The sequence below is a fragment of the Aotus nancymaae genome, unplaced genomic scaffold, assembly GCF_030222135.1.
Source record: "Aotus nancymaae isolate 86718 unplaced genomic scaffold, 86718_ANA_hifiasm-v0.15.2.pri h1tg000092l, whole genome shotgun sequence".
Taxonomy (NCBI): domain Eukaryota; kingdom Metazoa; phylum Chordata; class Mammalia; order Primates; family Aotidae; genus Aotus; species Aotus nancymaae.
In genome coordinates this window covers 6177394-6201955 of record NW_026988507.1, presented here as the reverse complement: position 1 = coordinate 6201955, position 24562 = coordinate 6177394, and the positions used below count along the sequence as shown (strand labels likewise).

Genomic DNA, 24562 nt, shown 5'->3' with positions numbered 1-24562 from the left:
TAAAGAGGAAATCTTGGCAGATAAAGTACTTATTTTTGTTACTTTCTTATTGATTCCTAATGATTTCCCCAGAGAGTGGTCATGGATGTTTCTTATTCTGTTTAAGGACCATCCTCCTCCACACCCACTAGCTTCTTACTTTACTGACATCATTTTGACATCTCTCAATTCTATTCCTCCACATTTCAGGATTTATCTACTTTTAAAATATGACCCTTCTTTTACCTTTACCATTTGAGGAGTATTTGTTGAGTGCATACCGTGTGCTAGGTACTCTTCTAGGTGCATGGAATATGCCAGTGAACAAAACACACAGAAGTCCCTGCCCTCATTGAACTTACAGTCTTAACTTTTGAAGATTCCATTTCTGTTCTTGTGCCAACTTCTAATGTTTCCTTTGGGAAATACCTCTTGAATTTTATTTATTTTATTTTTTTTTTGCTATTCCAAATATATTTAATGCTCATGTGGTAAGATGGCTGAGCCTTCCACCCCCAAAAATTAACTGCATTTTATCTTTGAAATTAAGCGGAAAAACAAAAAACTAAAACCCAGTGCTGGTGACAAATGTACAGCGAATTCACTTCTTCAGTCTTCACAAAGACTGAAATCAATTTTCAGGACCATGAAGAGCTAGAAATTCACCTATTTTCAGAGACTTGTTTGTAGACTATGCAGCAACTTTGTTGTCTTTCCTGTATTCAAAATCTGCAAACTCCCAGCCCCCACTACCTCCACTTAATTCACCAGGAAATCCTTGAGAGGCAGTGAAGGTACCACCTCTGCCACCACCACACCCTCTGCCACCACAGAAACCAGGACCTCCTCTGCCTCTGTATCCCCCATGACCACGGTTTGGATGAAGTGGGATTCTAAATGTTTTAGCATTTAATCTTTCTTCAGCCCAGGTTGGTCTCCGTTCTCTATTGTCATCACAAGAAATATTATCAAAGAAGGATTTAGTTTTGTCATAATAGCAATTAGGTCCAAGTGGATCTTCTGAATCATTAGCATTTCCTTCACTATTTTGAGTATCAACTCCCGAGTCTCCTTTATCGTCACCATTTACAGGCTTCTCCTGTTTCTCAAGTTTATGTTCTTTTAATTTAAGTTTATTATGAAACTCACCATCAATATCTTCCTTGTTGAATTGTGCATTTGCACTTTCAAAGTCAAAGTCTTTCTCAAATTTCCTTGGCCCATCTACCAAATACCAAATCTTCCCCTGCCACCCCGATGACCCCCACGCCCTCTCCTTGGAGCTGAAGGAGCACCTGGAGCTACTTGTCTCTTGTTATCATTTCTGAATTGCTCATTTTCTGGCCTTGAAACTTTGTGTACTTCAGCTCACCTATGCTCCTCAGTTGCTTTTTGGTTGGTAGATGGCAAAGGCCTGGTTGATACGGGACTCATTCTCCCAACAGGTGCTGGAGCAGGTAAGTGGGCCAAGGCGGTCTGCACTGCTTGTTCCGTGGTTGGGCTTTTTCTCAAAGGATCTAACTGAGGGCTTGAATGACCTTGAGATAACTGTGTTTTTAGGGATTTTGTATCCTGTGTAAAGGCAGAACCACCGCACTACTTTGGGGTAAGGTACCACTATTTGATGTTTCTGTTCCAAAGGACGTCAAAGAGCTTCCAGTAACACCAACAGCACCAAACTGCTGTCCAACTAAGGAACTTGAACTGAACTGACTGTACGTGGGCATCCTGCCGAAAGGCCCATAAGAACCCATGGACTGGAATGAAGTCGATGAGCCTAGTGAGGACTGAACGATAGCTGGGTCTTGAGGCAAAGAACACTGTGGTTTTGGTGGCTCACAGTGAGGTCTTTCATGTCACTCCCACAGAATAGAACGTATTCAAAGACTTCATCTCGAGGTGGTATTGGACGATCTGTTGGTCTGTCTTCTGTACCAAAGGATCGAACTTTGGCGAGGGCTACGGTGGAGTTTTCGGTGTCAGTGTAGAGGATGCCCTCGTAGCGGATCTCCGCCTTGGAGATGAGGCCGATCTTGCTGCCAATGTGAGGGGTGCCTCTGCTCATGGCTCTGCCGCCGCCGCCCCGGGCCACTCTCAGAGAGACAGATCCCAGGTCGCTGTCACCCGCTCCGCACGCCGGCTCGCCCTCTCAGTGCTCACAGCAGCTGCTTCAGACCCAACATGGCGGTGGCACTGGCTCCGCTACCCTCCCCCGGCCTCCCGCCCTCAAGCTGTGTGCTGCGGTGGCCGAGGCGGTGGCGTGGGGCCACCTCTTGAATTTTTAAGCTTTCTAAGTGCTTTCTAGAAAATACTCATATCCTCTTATTTTATGTACTTTTCTCCTAATTAAGTTACCCTAAGACTACCATATTCCTATTTTTTCCTGTATTGTTTAAAAGTAGTCTGCATTTACTTTCAGCTTCCTTAGCTCTCTATTACTCCTTCACCTCTCGTCTTTCATCAGAAGTTTGCAAAACTGTCCCCTGGAAAATATACTTACAAAAAAGCCAACTTTTTTGCCTCCACTGCTAGTCGTTATCTCTCTCTTAGAACATTGCAATAGCCTTTTTCCCAACTTGCCTCTTTGTCAATAATTACTCTAGTCATCAAATCTACCTTGTAAGCTGCTGTCATGATACTCTTGGTATCAGGAGGTCAAGACCACACCTAATTTTGATGACTCACGGGGAGAACTCACAGGCCTCAGCATATATTAGGACTCGTGGCTGGGATTTATTATGGAGAAAGAATCCAAAGGAAAGGTAACAAAAGAAAAAGGTGCATGGGGCAAAATCCTGGGGAAATCAGGCACAAACTTCCAGAATGGTTTCCCAGTGAAGGCACAGGAGACACACTTAATTCCCCCAGCATGGGATTGTGACAACATATAAGAAATGTTGTCAACCAGGAAAACTTGTTAGAGGCTCAGTGGCTAGGGTTCTCACTAGGGGCTGGTCATGTAGGCACCCTCTGCCTGGCATGTAACCAAATTCCAGGTTCCCAGAAGGAAAGCAGGTGTTCAGGGTAAGCCATGAGGTTTATGTAAACAGCTTAGGGACAATGAACCAGCCTTTAAATTATGGAATGATGAGACCCTTCCCTAAACCCAAGTTTCCAGATGCCAGTCAAGGGCCAACTTTGCCAGCAGGCTTTTCTAAGTATAGCAACTTACATCTGCTGTGTTAACTATTTTCTGTACAGTCTTCATCAAGTGCAGCTCTAATCTAACTTCCTTCTTTTCTTCATTCCAGAGGTATTTATTGAAAATCTGCAATGCATCAGACACTATTTTAGGTACTGGGACTACAATGATAAACAAAATAGATAAAGTCCTGTCATGTTTTTATCTGTAAGAGAAGAGAGACTATAAAGTGATAAATGAAAAATGAATAATAAATGTCATATGGTAGTCAAGATTATGAAATAAAATAAAGCAGTTTAATGGGAAAAAGAGGAAGGGATGGGGTAGGCACTATTTTAGATAAGGTCATCAGGGAAGGCTTGTCTGAAGAAGAGATTTTATCATAGACTGAACGGAATGTCTAGGCAGAAAGAATAGCAAGTGGAAAGCCCAGAGGTGAAATGAGCTTGATATGATGTTCCAGAAACAGCAAGAAGGCCAGCGTAGCTGGAGTGCACTGTGGAAGGTAGAGAGTGGGAGGAGAAGAGTTTGGAAAACCTTGCAAAATTTGCCCTTGGCTGGCATCTGGGAACTTGTGTTTGGGGAAGGGTGTCATCATTCCATAATTTAAAAAACTGGTTCATTGTGCCTAAGCTGTTTACATAAACAATATGGCTTACCTTAACCACCTGCTTTCCTTCTGGGAGGCTGGAATTTGGTTACATGCCAGATTATGTTGGCTGTTTTAGGAGGCCACAATTATGGATTTTATTCTGAGTATAATTTAAAATTCTCAAATCATTTTGAACAGGAAGGGACATGACCTAATTTATATTATTAATTGGTTATATTAGTTGCCATGTCAAAAACTAACTGTAAGAGGACAAGAATGGAAGCACAGAGACAAATCAAATGCTTTTCTAGAAGTCTTAAGACATCATGGAGGCTCGGACTAGGGTGGGAGCAGTGAAGAGGTGAGAATCTTATGACACTTTACTGCTTCAAAACTTAAGTCACTCAGTTGGCTACAGTATGTCGTTCAGATACCTTCAAGGCATTTTTTTGAAACTAAGCTTCAGTCTTGCCCTTATTCCCATTACACATTTCCCAAAATGTGCATATTTAAATCAACCTAAATCTCTGTCCATTACTTAAGTATTCTAGACTTTCTTACCTTCATGATTCATTTTATACTCAGTTCTCTTTGTGAAAAATCACAATCCCCTTTAGCTATTGTTTTACCATCCAAATTTGACCTGTTCTTTAAAACCAGCTTTTCATGAATCTTTCCCAATTTTCTACTTTGAAATTAATTTTTCTTCTGTCATCCCATATATTTCACTTGCCTATTTCTGCCTAAAAACCTATCCCAGACTTAGTGGTTTAGAATATCAATTTTTCTTTTCTTGTGATTTTGTGGGTTAGCAATTTATGAAGGCCTCAGGTGCGTGGTTCATCTGAAGTCTCATCACCTGAAGTAGCTGGGATTAGAGGATCCATGTTCAAGATGGCTTCTTCACTCACAAGTTTGGGACCTCAGTGCTTCTTGGCCTTTCTCCATCTCTGCATGGCACCTCGTCCTTCTGAGCTTTGGCTTCTCTCAGCATAACAACTTCTTAAAGGCATCAGGAGACCAAGATGGAAGCTGCCATTCCTCTTAAAGTTTAGGTCTGCAAGTGACGTACCATCACTTCTGTGATACTCTATTGGTCACTGAAATCACAGGCCAGCTCAGATTCAAGAGAGTAGAAAGAAAAGTCTCTGCTCTTTGCCAGGAGCATGGCATGGACACATAGGGAGAAAAGGAATTAATGGGAGCCACCTTGGAGACAGCTACCACAGCAAACTGCCTTACTCACATTTCCATTTTCAAGGTGTTGGTTGGTATTATATGTGTTTTCACAAATGTCTCATCTCCCTTATTAAATTGTAAATTCTTTGAGGGAGAGAATGGTGGCTGGTTCATCTTTGCATCCCTAGTGTCACATTATAGATTTTCTTTTTCTTTCTTTTTTTAAATTTAACTTTTAAGTTCAGAGGTACATGTGCAGGATGTGCAGGTTTGTTACGTAGGTAAGCATGTGTCATGGGCTTGGTTGTACAGATTACTTCATCACCCAGGTATTAAGCCTGGTACCTGTCAGTGATATTTCCTCCTCATCTCTCTCCCACCCTCTACCCTCCAGTAGGCCCCGGTATATACTGTTCCCCGCTATGCATCTGTGTGTTTTCATTTAGCTCCCACTTAGAACATGTGGTCTTTGGCTTTCTGTTCCTGCATTAGTTTGTTAAGGATAATGGCCTCCAGCACTGTCCATGTCCCCACAAAGGACATGATCTCATTCTTTTTGTGGCTGCATAGTATTCCATGGTGTATATGTATCACATTTTCTTTATCCAGTCTATCATTGATGGGCATTCTGGTTGATTCCATATCTTTGCTATTGAAATGACAGATTTTCAATGCACATTTAAAAAACAGAATTTATATGGCAAAGGCAGGCACAGTGGCTCACGCCTGTAATCTAGCACTTTGGGAGGCTGGGGAAGTTGGATCATGAGGTCAGGAGTTTGAGGCCAGCCTGGCCAACATGGTGAAACCCCGTATCTACTAAAAATACAAAAAAAATTAGCTGGGTGTGGTGGCAGGTGCCTGTAATCCCAGCTACTTGGAGGCTGAGGCAGGAGAATCATTTGAACCCAGGAGGTGGAGGTTGCAGTGAGCAGATCACGCCATTGCACTCGAGACTCCACCACACACACACACACGGAATTTATATGGCAATATTCTTAGAAAATATATACAAAAATAAAAACTAACTCAGTTGAACACATAGTTGTTGCATATGTACTAAGTTCAATGGGTTTATTATGAGGATTAAACATTTTGCCTTTTAAAAAGCTTTTAAGTTCAGGGCTAGTGCAGGTGTGTTACATAGGTAAACTTGTGTCATGGGAGTTCGTTGTGCTGATTATTTCATCACCCAGCATTAAGCCTACTATCCAATGGTTATTTTTTCTGATTCTCTTCCTCCTCCCACCCTCTATCCCCCAAATGACCCCAGTGTGTTGGGTTGTTCACTTTTATGTGTCTATGTGTTCTCGTCAAGGAACTAAAGTTCCTGCTTGTAAATAAGAACATGAGGTAGTTGATTTTCTGTTCCTGTTTGCTAAGGATAATGGCCTCTAGCTCTATCCATGCCCTTTCAAAGAACATGATCTCATTCTTTTTCCTGACTGCATAGTGTTCTATGGTGTATATGTACCACATTTTCTTTATCCAGTCTATCACTGATGCACATTTAGGTTGATTCTGTGTCTTTGCTATTGAGAATAGTGCTTTAATGAATATATACATGCATGTGTCTTATTATATTTGAATAGTTTTACAGTTTACAAATGAATTAAAGCCATTATACATTTACTAGGCAATGTTCTGTGATGGGTGCTGCGGGAAATACAAGGATGAATGACACCGTCTTCAACGTAACATTATTAATTCACGTCTCAAAACAACTGTCTGAAGTAGTGGAGAAAATTTGCCAGTCTCATATTATACATGAAAAATCGGTCAAGGAAACTTTTGTCAGATCTGGTGCTATAATTTAGTCTCTTTGTTTCCAGGGCAGTGATATTCCCTATACCATGCTAACGGTCTAATGCTTAGTTTATATTCAAGGCCCTTCATAATATGTCCTTAAACTGACCCTTCCATTTATGTCTCAATAACCTTCAAGTACTGAATATGATTGTTTTCTGAACAGATTCAAAACTTCCTCATAATTTTGCTGATAACGGCAAATCTGGTCTTCCATCTTCTCCTGCCTGCTTTATTCTAGCCGTGCTGGCAGCTGATTAGATGGTGCCCACCAGATTGAGGGGGGGTCTGCCTCCCCAGTCTACTGACTTAATGTCAGTCTCCTTTGGCAGCACCCTTAAAGACACACCCAGGAACAATATTTTTCATCCTTTAATCCAATCAAGTTGACAGTAGTGACCATCACAATATTTAATAATAAAAATATTAATATTAATTGAGATCCTACCTTGCAGCAATAGTATACGAGGAACTGGAGATACAAAGATTCGTGGAGCCAGGCGCGGTGGCTCACGCCTGTAATCCCAGCACTTTGGGAGGCTGAGGCGGGTGGATCACAAGGTCAGGAGTTCGAGACCAGCCTGGCCAAGATGTTGAAACCTCGTCTCTACTAAAAAAAAAAAAAAATACAAAAATTAGCTGGCCGCTGTGGTATGCACCTGTAGTCCCAGCTACTCAGGAGGCTGAGGCAGGAGAATCGCTTGAACCTGGGAGGCGGAGGTTGCAGTGAGCCGGGATTGTGCCATTGCACTCCAGCCTGGGTGACAGAGTGAGACTCCATCTCAAAAAAAAAAAAAAGAAGATTCATGGGAAATATTCCTTATCCTCAGGAGGCTCTCAGCCTAGCAGTGGAGACAATATCTCCTAGATTGAGCCTTCTCCTTCCCTTTCTCCCTGTTTCCATCTCTAATTGAAATCTTAGTCATTTTTCAGAGCTCAGCAAAAATGTCACCTCCTCTATAAAGTCATTTCTATTTCTTCTGGTCATCATCTGATCACTTCTATATGGCAGTTATATTGTTCATAGTTTCTAGTTATATGGTTGTCCTCAATGTTCTTTGTCTCCTACTCTGCTGACATTTGGGAAGAAGCAACATTTGAGTTCAGTCTATGGCACCTCGTACAGGGTAGGCACCCCGATGTTTTTAACATTGAGTTAAGTGTAACACTCACTTCTAGATTGCCTGAAATAAACCCATTTTTGTGGTTCGCACATTCTTTTTTCATTTTTTCTCAGTCCATGGCCTTTGCTAGAGGCTTCGGTGGCCATGGTTACACCATGTGACTTCCCCCTCACTGCAGTTGACTGGCTAGGAATGTGTACGTGACCCAAGGCTGGTGAACTCAATTGCTGACCCACAGCTTATCATTTTATCATGCTCTCTAATGAGTTTGCATTAAGATGAGGAAGTTTCAGTTTATGGTGGGCGTTTGCCCTATAGTTTAATATATTTTTGAGTCAGGCAACCATATTGGTCTGTGCACAAGAAGAGGAAGCTGCTCAAGAGAAAAAATAGAGAAGAGAAATTCACCATATAAACTTTGAGAGAATGACTAGACCTAGTTGCCTAGTTCAAGTGACTATACGACAACTTTTTCTTTCCCTATGAGATGGCCTCTATCATTATTAAATAAATTCCCCCTCACTTGAACTATATTGAGTGTTCTTTTGCAACCCAAAATGCTTTGAATAAACATTGCCAGATTCAGTCTTCTCAGTCTCTCACCATATTGTTAAACTCCTGAGAGCTGCTTTCTCGGAATGTTTTCTTTGGCTTTTGTGGTACTGAATTATCTCAATTCTTTTCTCACCTATCAGTTCCATCTATACTTTCCTTTTGTAACTGTTTCTTTTTATCCTGTTAAACATAGGCATTGCTGAAAGTTTTGCCTTCTGCCTTCATTTTCTTTTTACTTTTTTTAGAGACTGAGTCTTGCTCTGTTGCCCAGGCTGGAGTGCAGTGGCATGTTATTGGTTCACTGTAGCCTCTGCCTCCTGGGTTCAAGCAATTCTTCTGCTTTAACCTCCTGGGTAGTTGGGACCACAGGTGTGTGCTACCATGCCCAGCTAATTTTTGTATTTTTAGTAGAGGTGGGGTTTCACCATGTTGGCCAGGCTAGTCTCAAATTCCTGACCTCAAGTGATCCACTTGGGCCTTGGCCTCCCAAAATGCTGGGATTACAGGCGTGAGCCATCATGCCTGGCCTTTGCCTTCATTTTCTTTGTCCATGCTTTCTCCCTCATGACTCTTGTCTAATTCCCATGGCATCGGCTGTCAAGCCTATGAATGTGACTAATATACCACACACACATGCACACACTTGCACACTCACACACAGATTTCCTTCACAGTTTTTAGCTTCTCTCCTAACTTCTGCTCTTTACTTATTGGCATCTGAAACTTAACAGCTCAAAACAGAATTCCTTATCTTTCCCTCCAGATGAGTTTGTAGATTTTGGATGATTTAGAAGTACTTCTTCATTCTTAATTTTATGAATGTGAGTTCTTATGACTTTATTTCCTGTTAATTGTGTAGTTTTCTCTTAGTAATCTAGCTAGACATTTTAATGCCTTTGTAGGTATTTTAGTGTCAAGCTAGACTTTCAGGATATATTGTGATTAATAATGATTAATAATGGACCCTTTCTGAGTAGTGATTAATAATAATAGCTCCTACTTGAACCTCACATTTCCAGATCTATTCTAAACCTGGCTATGGGATGGGAGGCTGTTTTCATCTCATCTGTAATCCACTTTAGATATCTAGGATACAGGGAAAAAGTGCCTTTGGTGTTCCAGGAGTGAGTTAATCTCACTGACCTATTATAGTGTCCCTTACACAGTTTTCCATGGTTGAAAGCACCATGTGATGTTGGTGTTAAATGACTTACTTCACAATATCCAACACAGTAGTTAGTTGTGCTCTAATAGGCTGCTTCTCTTACATAACACTTTTCTTGAAATTCAACTCCTGAACTGATTCATTAGCATTTGCAACAGAACCGGAGAGTCAGAAGATCTACCGAAAGTAGGATTGGCTCTGAGACAAAAGTTACCTCATAAGTTGTTGAAAAAGTAACCGATGTGACAGACTTGAGAACTTCTAGATTCTTACTTCAGCCAAGAAAGACAGCAGTCATTTTCTAATTAGGATGGAGCAGCTGTCAGTCAATGGATTTCTATCAAGTATATGTTATAAGCAGATAATCAAGCATTATGACAAGATCAAAAAGATCTTGAGAATGCAGCCCTAAGAACCTTTTGTACTGCTGAGAATTCAATACAAGTCCCAATCTAATCACATGAAAGTAGCTGCTTTCTATAGATTCATATTGCTTGAAGTCTGGTCCTAAATATGTTTAATTATGAAACCCGAAATATTTTTCTTAGCTCCAATTGAAAGCAGCCTATTAGCAATGAACTTTGTAAGGTAGTTGAAGTTGGATTATCTAGGGCTCATTTTACTGAAAATCTTTACTGATGAGTACTGTTTATAAACCATAGTAACAATTTATGTTCATAATTTATAAAAGATTATGAACTTTCTTCATTGTTAAAACTATAAACTCGTTTTTAGTGTATGGTAGGGGGTTTTATTGTGTGCAGTGTAAAATATTGGTAGTTCATAGATGCATTTTTAAGTAGCAGTAATAACCAGCCTCATATCATGATCATTCTGAATAAACAGTAGTTTACCATATTGTGAATTCTGCATATTGGAATTGTGGGAAATTGTGCTTTGTTTCCTTAGTAAGCCACTTCAACTAACAGAAGACCTTTGATATCTATTTCAGGTGTGTTTCCCTAAGTTTTTATTCTTTTTGAAATGAGAATGTACACAAATCACTAACTTTTAGCAACTATAAAAGTGACTACCATTTATTGAGCACCGCTCAATACCCACCACAGTGCACGGTGCTTTACATACATTCTGCTTAATGGTCCTCTTTTGAATTGGCAGAATCAAGTAGTATATTAGAAAGAAAATGAGCTTTGGAGGCAGACAGAGCTGGATTTGCCACTACCTAGATATGTGACCTTGTGCAAACTGCTTTTCTTATCTCTGGAGAGATTTATGGTAAGGATTCATATATACTCATTTTATTCTCATATGTATATTACTATAAAGTGGGTCAAAATTGGTAAGCACTCCGTGAGTGTTCACACGATCCATGATTATTTCCTTCTAGTGGTTTATAATTGAAGGTAGTTTGTAATTGAAGGTAAGTTTTTAGGTTTGGAGCCCACTCACAACTGTTTTCTCAGCTTGTTCTCCAAGAGTCCGATCCTCCAAACCACAGTAAAAATCTTTTAGTGGGATTAGACTGCCAGAGTTTGCTGCAGCCTATTGTATTTAAATAGGGTACTTACAAAAAGGATTTTTTGGTTTATTTGCGTCTTAGCTTTATTGTTAAGATCTTCTTTAGTGATCTGCTGAGGCAGTGTTCTGAGGATGGGGCAGTCATTACACAGAGGTAGTTTCGGAAGTTATAACAGTGACCACAGCTTTTTGGAAAATTACTCATTAATTTATTAAGGAATTAAAAAGAGAAATCAATTAGATCTTTCTTTATTGTACCTGAAGAAACTCTCATGCCCTTAAATTATTTTATATTCCCTGCAATTCTTTCTTTTTGGGAGAGGGATTATTTAAAGAGCAATGCATGCTTAGTACAGAACATTTGGAAACTACAAAACAAAGAGAGTGGGGGAGAGAGAGGGGAAGGAAGAAAAGAAAGGAAGAACAAGAGGAAGAACAATGAAAAAGAAAAAGAAAATTAAAATCACTTACTATTTGAAGACTCTTGACTAACCAGAACATAATTTTTTTTCTGAATTTCCTTGATTTCATTAAGTATTATAGCCCATCACATAGACAGATGTACTGTTATTTATTGAATCAACCTTCATTGTTCACTTAGGTTGTTTCTATTTTTATTTTGATATAAATCAAACGCCTTTGTACATAAATCTTTGAATAAATTTTTTTTTTTTTTTTGGGAAAGACTCCTAGAAAGAGAATTATTGTGTCAAAAGGAGTTGACTTTTAAGAAAACTCTGGAAACAAATTGTGCAAAGGGTTTCTGAAAAGAATGAAACAAGTTATGTTTCTGCCAGTAGCATATGGGAGTTATTTTTCTCCAAATGCTTTCTGTTTCAACAATAGATCATTCATTTGGCCTTCTTTTTTTGTTTTTTTGAGATGGAGTCTTGCTCTATTACTCAGGTTGGAGTGCAGGGGCGCAATCTTGGCTCATTGCAACCTTTGTCTCCTGGGTTCAAGCCATTCTCCTGCTTCAGCTTTCCAAGTAACTGGGATTACAGGTGTGTACCACCATAACCGGCTAATGTTTGTATTTTTAGTAGAGATGGGATTTCACCATGTTGGCTAGGTTGGTCTTGAACTCCTGACCTCAAGTGATCTGCAAGTCTTGGTCTCCCAAAGTACTGGGATTACAGGCATGAGCCACCACACCCGGCTGGCACTGTTTAACTTACATGTGTCATTTTCCTCACCAAGAAAATTATAAAGTGAAACTGCTAGTGTACAAAATAGAGCAGAGCACCACAGAGCTATTAACCAGCTTTTTAGAATTATAAAGAATAGTTGAAGCATCTGAAGGCATTTTTAAGAATTCTATTTCAAAAAGAAAAGAAGTAAAATATACATATTCCATGGAATTATGTATCTGTTTGCCTAACATTTTTTTCAAGAGCTGAGATGAGAATGAGATTTAGTATTCAGCAAATATTGTACCATTTCTTAACAGTATATAAAATTTGTACATTTTGTGCTCTATTCGGCAGTGATAATTGTGGCATATTACATAGAGAAAATGCTATTAACATTTTATGGATTTAGGGAGACATTTGCTTGCTCAATATCTATGAAAATATTCTGTTTGATCAATTGTGCATTCTGTTGGTGAATTTACAACTGATTGTCTTATGTTGCAAGGCAGAGTCAGACATGACAGTGTTAATTGGAACAGAAGTGATCTGGGGGACCTGGAAGTTGGAACTAGACGTGCCCTTGAGTGAGGGAGGCTAGAGATGGGTTGAGATCAGGGTATAACTATAGACATTGGGGGAAAGATCCTTTCAGGAAGGTACTTCATGGTATCTAGAGAGCTGACATAATGGTTTCATCAGAACAAAGGCCCAGGCACAGAAGGAAATGAGCAAGGGACCCAGTTACCACATCTAGAGGATCAGCTGGGACGTGGTTTCAGGAAAACAAGACAGAATCCTGTTGTTAGAACTTTGCCAAAGTGTCAGTTATCAGAGTTGAACTAATAGCAAGGTTGACTTGATATCTAGTGCTCTACACTGAGCTAAAGTTCCCTTCTCATGAAGAGGCTATTGGTCCAAAGCCTGAGATAAGAATGAACATCCAGGAGTGCGTAAGTGACTTCCACTGCGGGAAGAGAAAGGATAGGGGTAGGAGGGTATTGGAACCAGACAGACTACGGTAGCATCACCCAAAGGTGACTATTAATGTTTTAGAAGTAAGAGGGATACGTGATGACTCAGAGGAGCCAGTCCTAGATTCAGTGCTATTTAACACTTCCATTAAATGGATAGATTAGAGAACAAGCCATTAGTTACTCAAATGTCACCAAGTAAAAATAGTTACTTGCATATTAGTAAACAAGATAAGATTTCAGCATAATCTTAAAAAACTGGATAAGTGATTAAAACCCAGCAGTAGCTTAGCAAGTGCAAAAGCACAGTAGTGCCTTTAAATAGAAAAATAAATACTACAAGTAAATTATTTTTCCTAAAATTATAGACCAAAAAATGGAAGACCTTTATTTTCTGGTTGACCTTTTCTGGAAAACTCATGAGGTATTGATGGAATATTTAAACTGTGACATTGGTAACTTTACTCTTGCCAGTGTTAAATGTTTTCTGAAATTTATTTGATTTTCTAGAGTACAGTTATGCTCAGAAAAAGAATAAAATATTATCAGACCTCTCTTGGTGCTCCCTGGTATGTACTTTTCAGAAGAAGGATTGTATATATTTTTTGAGTACAAGTCAAGAAAAGTGAATACCATGAAATTATGAAAAAGATAATTTGGTTTTTCTAGTGCTTATGGGAAACGGTTACTAAGCACTCACTACTATTTACTGCTTCTGCTGGTGTTTTAATAAGAAATTTTCTAAGAAATCAGGTGTTGAGGACATAAAATCAATTGAATAAAAGAAAGCCTTATTGAATATAGAAAAATTACAGATTAGCTGATAGGACATTATAATGAATCATCTCACATAAAAAATGGAATATCAGTGCAGCAGAAAATTTTGTTGGAATGATTTTTATGTGTTGCATTAATAATTTATATTCAATTTCATTTAAAACTGGTTAGGACAGCGGGAGGTGGGGAGGATAGGGAGGGATAACATGGGGAGAAATACCAGATATAGGTGATGGGGGGATGAAGGCAGCAAACCACCTTGCCATGTGTGTACCTATGCAACAATCCTGCATGATCTGCACATGTACCCCAGAACCTAAAGTGCAATAAAAAACACTGGTTAGAATATTTGAAAAATATCTCCTGTAGTTGGCAACTTTCTTTTTAGATAAAGAAAAGATAAAGAGGCAGGTGATACGAGAGCATTTATAGCCTAAGATGTGGGTTTAGGAGAACCCTGACATTAAAGAAAATGTTAAAATGTTTGATATATCTGCACTTCACAAAAAAGTTTCTGCTAGCGAGCTCTTTTTCTTGAAGATTGATCAACCCAAGGAACACTTTATCTTGCAGCGCAGCGCAGCCTGCGCCATTTATATGCTTACCCATGGTTATCTGGTTATCTGACCTCTTGGAACAAGAATCCTGTCCTTTATAATTTTCCTACCACCAAGAGTGGTTAAGCAAGTGTTTGCCCTGCCTCAATGACTCCTTTATGTTCTCAAATGCCATAGTTCTAATGGCTTAACTTTTTCTTCCACAAAAAGAAACAAAGCCCAATTCTTTAACTTTCATCACTATCATATTGAGTGATCACATGTTCACAGAGTATTGTGTTGTAAATGAATGCATGGTCATTTTGCCAGATGGTATCATTTAAGAAAAGAAGTCTTTTGATTTTTCTAAGATCAATTTGCATGAGCAAATTGGCATGTTCACAGATTAAAAAGAATGATTTCTTATTTTCCTCAAAGTCATACAATAAAACAGATTCATTAAACAGTTCACCAGAAGAAAGTTTATTTCCTTAAAAACAACCTTTTAGGCCAGGCAAGGTGGCTCATGCCTGTAATCCCAGAACTTTGTAGGCTGATGGGGCAGGATCGCTTCAGCCTAGGAGTTCAAGGTTACAGTGAGCTATGATGGCACCACAGCACTCCAGCCTAGGTGACAGAGATGACCCTGTCTTTTAAAACAAACAGACAAAAACAACCTTTTAGTTTTACAATTCCTAATGTCTAAAATTTGATATTAGTGTTTAAAATTTGATTTAACTTTTAATATCTATTTAAATCTTAATATCCCCAATTCTAGACTCCTCATCAGGCCCTTCACAAACCAGTCTTTCTCCTGAGACCCAGCCTTTTTTATACGTTGATCATTTATCACTCCCAGGTTGGTGCTTGGCTTCCATTTCCCTGGTCCCAAACCTTTATATCTGAATAAGAGAAATCGGTTATAAAGCTAATATTCTCTGTACCCAAGAAAACTCCTTTATATTGTTATACCAAGCAGTTAGTCCCTGTTGTTCCAGTTTCTTCACTCCAAAATAGCATTCACATCAACATTTGCTTTTCAAAATACCTGTTTTTGAGCATGTGTGTGCCTGTGTATGTCTTCCCTAACCCCACAATTTCTAGTTTAAGTTATGCAGAGAAAGCTTAGAAAGGGCAGCTGCAGTTGCAAGGCATCAGATGAGTTTCTTGGTACTCAATCTAGAATACTTGAGGATTCTCTCTCATTCTCTTATTCCCAGTGTGCACTCATCTGTGTTTTCTAGGTACCCAATCGGAGGGGTGATGGACAATCTTGACGGGGAATGGGAACGAGAAGATCATCACCTTTCTTCTCCTGGCAGACCCATGTCTCAAGACATTCTCCCATTAGATTATATTAACTGTTAGTCCATCAACATAGACTTTACTTATTTATTTTTAAATATTGATTTATTTATTTGCATTTTCACATAGACTTTTAAAAGCATAGTGGATAATATCAGAAAGTTGTATTTCTGGGCTCTTTGATCTGCAGCTTGAGAGTGTTAGAAATAACCTGAAGTCTTCAGATTAGAGAAGGATAGAGACTAATTTGGTTATTTAATTTAGGAAAGTGATTTAGGCCTGGAGCAAGAACTTCCTTTTCTATAAATTTCTGGATGTGGCGTATCTTTATATTTTTAGAGAAGGGAGCAGTCCTGAGTTTGATGACATCCTTTTTTCTGTTTCCTCCATGCTGTGATCCTGTGCTCCCAAAACCCCCAAATCTTTCTGTAGCTTTTGCTTAGGTCACATGAGTAAATATAATTTAAAAGTATACTGTATATTTTCTAAGAATTGTCACGCACTTAAAACCATTACTGTTTATTTCTGTTTTGGTTATATTAATTGTGTTCATTTTAACCAAATATTTATATCAGCATGCTAAACATTACATTGTATTTTGCCATTAGTAATTTTCTACCCAAACATTATTTTCTCTATGACATACTTTTTAAACTCCTATTTTATTTTTTCTATTTTATTTCTATTTACACATTCATAGTTGTACAGTACATGTTAGATGAATTCAGTTGTTAAACAAAGATGGCAGAATAAGACCGGGTGCAGTGGCTCACGCTTGTAATCCCAGTGCTTTGGGAGGCTGAGGTGGGTGGATCACTTGAGGTCTGGAATTTGAGACTGCCCTGGCCAAAATGGTGAAATACCATCTCTACTAAAAATACAAAAATTAGCTGGGCATGGTGGTGAGTGTCTGTAATCCCAGCTACTCAGGAGGCTGAGGCAGGACGACTGCTTGAACCTGGGTGACAGAGGTTGCAATGAGCAAAGATCATGCCACTGCCCTCCAGCCTCGGCGAGGGGGTGAGACAGTGTCTCAGAAAAAAAAAAAAAAAAAAAAAAAAAAGATGGCAGAATGAAAGCTACATGAGGGCAGGGATTTTTATGTGTTTTGTTAACTCCTGTATCCTTGGCACTTTTAAGAGTGCCTGGTACATAGTATACATTCAAAAAATATGTGTTTAACGAATGAAAAAATGGAAATGTGTCTTTTTTTCGCTTTGGTTAATATTATCCTTGAAGTACTGATGTTTTTGTTGGTACTTTTCCATGTGATTTTCAATTAATATATGTGTAGCCTTTAAGTACCCCAAGAAAATTAGTCTCATTAATTTATAGTTACATTCATTTTATACAAATATAAGCTATGCAGTTTAGGCATCTTCCTATTGTATCTGTCTGCTGTGTTTTTGCATGACTTTAAAAATTGGAGTCCTCCTCCAAGGAAGGCTTGTCATTATTGAGATTATTCATAAAAGGTATCCTAGGCTTTGAAACATTCTGAAGGAAGAGTTCAAAAAATGTTTTGAGCATCTGAAACTGTTTTGAGAAGCAGAATCCTTTATAAGCCTCAAGGCAGTGATTCTTAACTTCATTGAGGCCACTAATCCTTTTGAGAATTTGGTATCTATTGAACATACGGCCCTGCCAAATGCACGTACAAACATGTAAACACATTGCATTTATTAAGGGATTCACAGGCTTCTGGAAGCTCATTCATGAACTGTCTATGGGTCCTTGGACTCCAGGTAGGAAGGCTGGCTTTAAAGGCATACCTACCAAGCTCTATGTCCTTGAATATAGCTACTGGATCTGCTTCATTCTTCACCACAGGAAAGTGCCTCATGTTTAATAAACGTTGATTGAAACAATGTCTAGTAACAAAAAAGTCACATTGTTTTATGATCATATCTTAAACTTCTTACTGTCTACATATTCATATAGGTTAATAAAGTTTGTATTAGGTATCTGCCCTGTCATGTTGTGGGATAAAAGATCCTATTTACCTGAAGGGAAGGGAACTAACAGAGAGGGACTTTTTTGCCTGATAGAGGGCTGGGACTATCTGAGTGACATCTCAGAGAAACTGGGCACAGAGGGAGGAGCAGCAGACCATGTCCAACTGGGATTCTATTTCAATCTAACATCCGGTTGTTCTCTGAGTTATGAGTCATTCCTGTTTTTGCCACTGTGGGACAGTTGCTTTTACAGTATGCATTATGTTATCTCTAGAAAATCAATACAAATTGGATTTATGCAAGGCACAGAATCATATAACATACTTTAATAAAAGAATAAAGGATAATTTGGGCATCTTTTAATTATTCATTTTGTTCACTTTCATCATGGCAGAAGGTAATAAGATATCTTTTATTTTTAAATTTATGTTTACAGAAATACAATTTATGTTTGCAGAGAATAGAAATATTACACGTGACCAAATATTAACTGTATCTTGTCAAGTAGGACAAAAGTTCTCATGGATTTTTCCATTTATATTGATGCATTTTAATTGAATTAGTTCTCTTATATGTTTTTGGGATATTAGATGGAAATATCCTGATGTGAAAGATAGAAATGCTTTATCCTTTCCGTATTTTTTCTGGTCCATCTGAGGGTAGACAAAGAATCACAGGAGAAGTCTTTGGCTAAATCTCATGAATTAAATGAAAACCATGATCCTACAACCCCATGTATACCAATGTGTGGGAGAGTCAGGGGACATGCAGCAGGTTCGGGAGGGGATGTGCTTGAAGGCTTGGTACTAGGAACGTTCATCTGTGGGGAAAAACTTGAGTTACTAAACTTTCTCTGATTCTGCTTTGGTTTTGCTTCCCTTCCCTCTATTACTGCTTATTTCCCTTCTCAGACCTGCAGGTCCCCTAAGAAACTTAGCTCTAATGAACCCACTCTTCAGTCTTCCCCTAGATTGTGATCACATTTTATTCTTCTTTACCCCTGCGTGAAGTCTGATCTTACAATTAAATGAACTAATTCATTTCACAGATATTCGTGGTGCTCCTTCTATGTGCCAAACACTGTGCTGGGAATTCTGTGGAGAACAAAACAGACACAGGCCCTGCCAATGGAGCTTTCAGCCTCTAGTTGAATGCATGATAGAGAGGATGGGGGAGAAGACAGTGGGAACAATGGGTTACTTTTACTGTCCCTGACTGATATGTCTATATGTGGAAGAACAGTCAGACTGATGAGATTTCATTGTTCTCCTCTGTTTCATTCATGAAATAAATTGAATTTTGGATTGAGGAGCTGACCAAAAAATATTTGGGCATATGGAAACTTTTGGATCAAAGGGAGAGGAAGCTGAAACCTTCAAAGGGTAGAAACTTGATGGTATTTGATTTTGTTCATAGTATAGCATTTATGAATAGTTCTGTAATATTCAGTGGTATAAGTTGTGGTACCTCTTCCTTCAGCAAATTTATATTAAAACTCACTGTAAATCTGCATATCTGAAAATCTAATATCTCCTTCTTGCAATTTTCCTCTCATCTTGATTTACCCAAGAACCCCTGAAGCTTATACTGTGAGAGGAAAATCTGGCTGCTTTCTACCCACAAGGGAAAGCACTGATGTTTAAACAGTATTACTGCCATTTCTTCTCTGCTTCCAGATGGTGTCAGTATTGAGTGATAGTCCTTTCCAGGTATACAGACATCCAGGTTCTCAAAGTCTAGGTCTTGCCCATACTCCTTGGAGGGAGGCTTGGCCACCCTTCAGTGACATTTACCAGAGGCCCTCCACACTTCTCCTTCAGTTAATATTCCCATCATGAGCCATTACCTCCTAGGATCCAAGTATTGTGCCAGGTGGCTGGAAACAGAGGGGCAGACCGAAGTTAACCCTCCTCTGTGGATATCGGACTTCTTGTCTTGAGTCTAGTTCATCAGTCATAGTTCTCATCTCAAGGTTATTTTGTTTCTAGAGCTTCATTACCCTTTCATGCCACTTGACCTTGTCCAGTCCACACCTATAACTTTCTTTCATTTCAAATATCAGTGCTTCTTATACAAATTGATCTTCATCCCCTTCAGTGACCAACTTTGCAGAGATAAATACTCTTGCTTTGTCACAGAAGGGTTTATTGCACTTAGTCCCAGGACAGTGACTATCTGCTAGCCCTAGAATTGTCTAATTTAAAGGCCTGCTCAGGTGAGGCCTAGGAGAACAGAGAAGACTTGTGTCTATTTTTTTTTTTTTTTTTTTTTTTTGAGGTGGAGTTTCTCTCTTATTGCCCAGGCTGGAGTGCAATGACACTGTCTTGGCTCACCACCACCTCTGCCTCTTGCAGTCAAGCGATTCTCCTGCCTCAGCCTCCCGAGTAGCTGGGACTACAGGCATGCAGCACCATGCCTGGCTAATTTTGTATTTTAAGTAGACATGGGGTTTCTCCATGTTGGTCAGGCTGGTCTTGAATTCCTGACCTCGTGATCCACCTGCTTTGGCCTCCCAAAGTGCTGGGATTACAGGTGTGAGCCGCTGTGCCCAGCCTTGTTTCTATTACTAAAAAAGAAAGAGGAAGAAAAAGAAAGGAGGGAAAGAAGGAAAGAAGTAGGGAAGAAAGCAAAAGAGAAAGAAAGGAAGAAAAAGAAGGAAGGAAGAAAGGAAAAAAAGAAAGGGAAAAAAGAAAGAGAAAAAAAATCCAGTGGCATTTCCTGAGTAAAGTCTCTTTAAACTAGGAGGAGGCGAGGGTAAGGGAAAACTTTTTCTTTTTTTAATGGGAGGCTATGACCACATTTCACTGCCACTGTTGCAGATATTGCAGCTTCAGCACCCGCTTCAACACCCCCCACACCGCCGCCCGCCTGGCAACCTCACTCTAATAACTCTAGTCTGATCTAGCAAAAGGGCTACTGTGGCAATTACAGTAAATACTGGCGGGGAGCGGGTAATGGTTGGGCAAGAAAAAAGTAGGGGATAAATTCATAGTCACTACTAACTCATTCTTCTCTTCCCAGCCACATTTTGAGCCACCCTCAAATCCAGCAGAAGTGGGGTGGCATAGAGGGAGAAAGTTAGAGGGGGAAAAGGAATGGAGAGAGGGGAGTGATTCCCTGTTCCAACTCTGTTCTTCATTGCCCAATATTTTTCAGTGACTTAATACCAGTCATGGTAACCTCTTTATTTTCTTCAAAATGTTGTTTAGGCCGGGCGTGGTGGCTCACGCCTGTAATCCCAGCACTTTGGGAGGCCAAGGCGGGTGGATCACGAGGTCAAGAGATCGAGACCATCCCGGTCAACATGGTGAAACCCCGTCTCTACTAAAAATACAAAAAATTAGCTGGGCATGGTGGCGCGTGCCTATAATCCCAACTACTCAGGAGGCTGAGGCAGGAGAATTGCCTGAACCCAGGAGGCGGAGGTTGCGGTGAGCTGAGATCGCGCCATTGCACTCCAGCCTGGGTAACAAGAGCGAAACTCCATCTCAAAAAAAAAAAAAAAGAAAAAAAAATGTTGTTTAAATTATTAAGCTAAAATAAGAACTTTGTGTAGAATTTAGAAAATGTAGTAAAGTTCAAAGAAGAAAAAATTCTCTAGTAATCTGTCATCTAGAGAACATCACTGTTAAGATTTTGGTGTGCTTTCTTATGGATATGTGTTTATAAAACATGATTTATTCTGTATATTCAATATTTATCATGATTCTTCCCTTTCTAGGTTAGTAAATATCAAGTATAAGTACATCTTAATGGCTGCATGATTTATCACTTTATTGTGCCACCAGACTTAGTTGAACATTTAGGATGTTCACAGGATGCTGCCTTTATTTTGCTACTTGTATCATTCTGATGTGAACATCTTAGTTCATGGATCTTTGTACATTGTCAGAAGGACAAACACAGTGAAGAGTTGTTGCATTACTGTTGCTGGAGTATGAAACTGATGAGTCTTGATAGTGTTCTCTCTTGAGCTCCGTAGGCTGCAAGATCTTGTCTCTGAAAACAAACAAAGAATACTAACTCACCTTGAGTGCATGCCCTGTGTCAGGGCATTTTAGTAAGTGATTTATGTAAGTCACAGTGTAATCTTCACAGCAATCTTATGAAGTGGTTACTATTATTACCCTCATTTTACATATCACCATAAGCAAGGAGAGGTTATGTAACTGTTACCCCAGCGGGCAGTGGCAAAACCAGGAAGTAAGCCTCAGTCATCTGTCTCCCAAGCCTTCACCTTTACCCATTATGCATATGGTAAGTATAAACGTATTTTTAGCTTTTACTAACATTTATTTTTAAAAGATATTGGGCTGCAATATTGGGTTCATATTTCTAACCTGAATTTTCAAACCAATTCTTTATATATGTCTAATTTTAGGATTCTTTTAGATTTTTATCAATCAAAAGGCAAACGTTTTTATGAGGATTTATAGACTCATAGAAGGGGGCAGCTGGAGTGAGCGACCTCATAATCCCCTTGTCCTATTACCCTGTTGCTATTGTACCAAAGGGTGTACAACAAAGTGATAATCTTGGGTTATACTTTTTTAGACATTAGCCAGTTGAGATTGATTTAGATTTCTACAGAAGGACTTGATCTCTATTCCAGTCACTTGGTCTATGACACTGAGTCATCATTACTGGTTTGCTAGGTTGATTTCATAGGGTTATTCTCTGGTAGATGGGGAAATCCTTCAGTTTCTATTTCTGCTCCACTAGAACACTCTTGTCATCAAGGACACAGCCTGTGATAGAACATAACTGTCAGACACACTCACATTCTTTGACAAAAATATAACCTACATGGTGCTGCAGACTGCCTGCAGAGTGCTGTGATTATGGCTGTTACAAGGGGGATGTCATTCTGTCCTTGCCTGGAACATTGCTTTTTTTCTTTTCTTCATGTAATTAGTGACAGTGCGCTTTTTGTGTATATGCGGGCTCCACCTGGTCTAGTTCGATTAAAGTTGATGGCTATTTTTATGTCATCAGCAATCATAATTTATTGTTTCATTTTTGGAACATCTCTTGCAGGGATTTTGAATACTTTTTTTGACTTATCTTTTTAAACTTGTCACCCAGTTCTTGCCAAGGTTAACAGCAAAGTTTACAAAGGTTAACAGCCAATCTCACCTGAGAATCACCGCCTAAACAAAAGGTTATTTCACCATGTGAATCCTTTTGGATAGCTTTGTCTAGCTGCATAGCTAATTAACCAATTAGAAGCTACTTCTGATTTTATTTTTCAAGATAAATGCTTGATCGGCTGTAGACTTTTTCTTTGAATTTATTTTCCTTTTTTTGAAAAAAATTAAGCCAATGCTTCCTTTGTATAGATGCTTCCTGTGGGTCTTGTTAGCCCTTAGCTGTGTGCCTGCCTCTTGAACACTGGGAATTATCCTGCATTCTACTGAGTTCCACAGCTGTCTGCCTTACCACTCAAAAGCATTTGAATATTCTCACCGTATCTCTGAGAATACTTTCTTTAGTCTCAATTGACTATCATACACCAAACCCCTTTTGTCTTAATTCTCTAATCTCTGTATAATTTGATATTGCAACTGCACTTGAAGTTTTCTCATTTGAGTTCCATAATGAAAATTATCTACTATATACGCTGCTTTTTTGGTCTCCTTTATTGGCTCTTTAATTTCCAGTTTCCTACAAGTATTAAGTGAACCACACAAGAGAGCTGCTTCCCTAGTTCAAAAACTTTGGTGTTATATCTCTAGCCCTCCATTCTGGCTCCTCCTCTTCTCCTCATTGCATGCGTCCTCACTCTTTTTAAAAATTTTATTTTATTGTGGTAATAACACTGGACATGAGCTATACTCTCAACACATTTTTAAGTGTACAATACATTATTGTTGACTGTAGGTACAGCGTTGTACAGCAGATGTCTAGGGCTTATTCATCCAGTTTAACTGGAACTTTATGTCCGTTGATTAGTGATTCCCCATTTCCCCCTCCTGTCAGAGCCAGGCTGACAGGAGGGGGAAATTTGTATATAACATTACAAATATATACTCTCCTGTAATGTTATATACAACAGAGAGTATATATACAAATATATGCTCTCTGTTCTGTGCATTTCTGTTTTAGATACTTCACAGAAGTGGAATCATGCTGTATTTGTCCTCCTGTGACTGGTTTATTTCACTTGGCATAATGTCCTGAAGGTTCATCCATGCTCTCTCATATGACAGGACTTCCTTTTTTATTAAGGCTGAATAATATGTCAATGTATATATATGTATATTCCACATTTTCTCTATCCATTTGTCTGTGGACATTTAGGTTTATATAGCTTGGCTGTGGAAACTGAAATGAACATGGGCATGCAGGTATCACTTTTTGAGATCCTGATTTCATTTCTTCTGGATCAACATCCAGAAATCGAATAGCTAGATCGTATGGTAACTGTTTTTAATGTTTTGAAAAACCTCCACACTGACACAGTGGTGGCACCATTTTGCATTCTCATCATTAGTGTGCAAGGATTCCAGTTTCTCCACATCCTTTCCAACACTTTTTTGTTGTTGTTGTTAATTGCCATTCTGACAGGTGTGAGGTGATCTCTCATTGTGGTTTTGATTTGCATGTTCTGTCTTTTGGTGACTATTCTCAAGAAGTTACTGATTAGCTCTAAATTGATGCAGTTCATATTTATATCTCTAGGTCTAACATCACTCATGATATTTTCATCTCTCTCTAGAACCTCTTCATTCTGTTATTTTAATGGAAATCCAGACTCAATCTATTATTCCTTCTTCCTGAGGCACAACCCATGTTAATGGTTAATCTCTGCAACTTCTCCTTTTCTTATTGCCTTTACCATTTCCCCAGTTTCCTGAGTTTGAA

The 24562-nt window shown here is 39.1% G+C and overlaps 1 protein-coding gene and 1 pseudogene across 3 annotated transcripts in view; one reads left to right on the top strand and one right to left on the bottom strand.

Moving 5' to 3' along the window:
• TMEM117 (transmembrane protein 117) overlaps positions 1-24562 on the top strand; it is a 542479-nt gene that overhangs the window by 53655 nt on the left and 464262 nt on the right. The gene's annotated exons all lie outside the window — the stretch shown is intronic.
• LOC105721854 (protein LSM14 homolog A-like) lies at positions 557-2044 on the bottom strand (annotated as a pseudogene).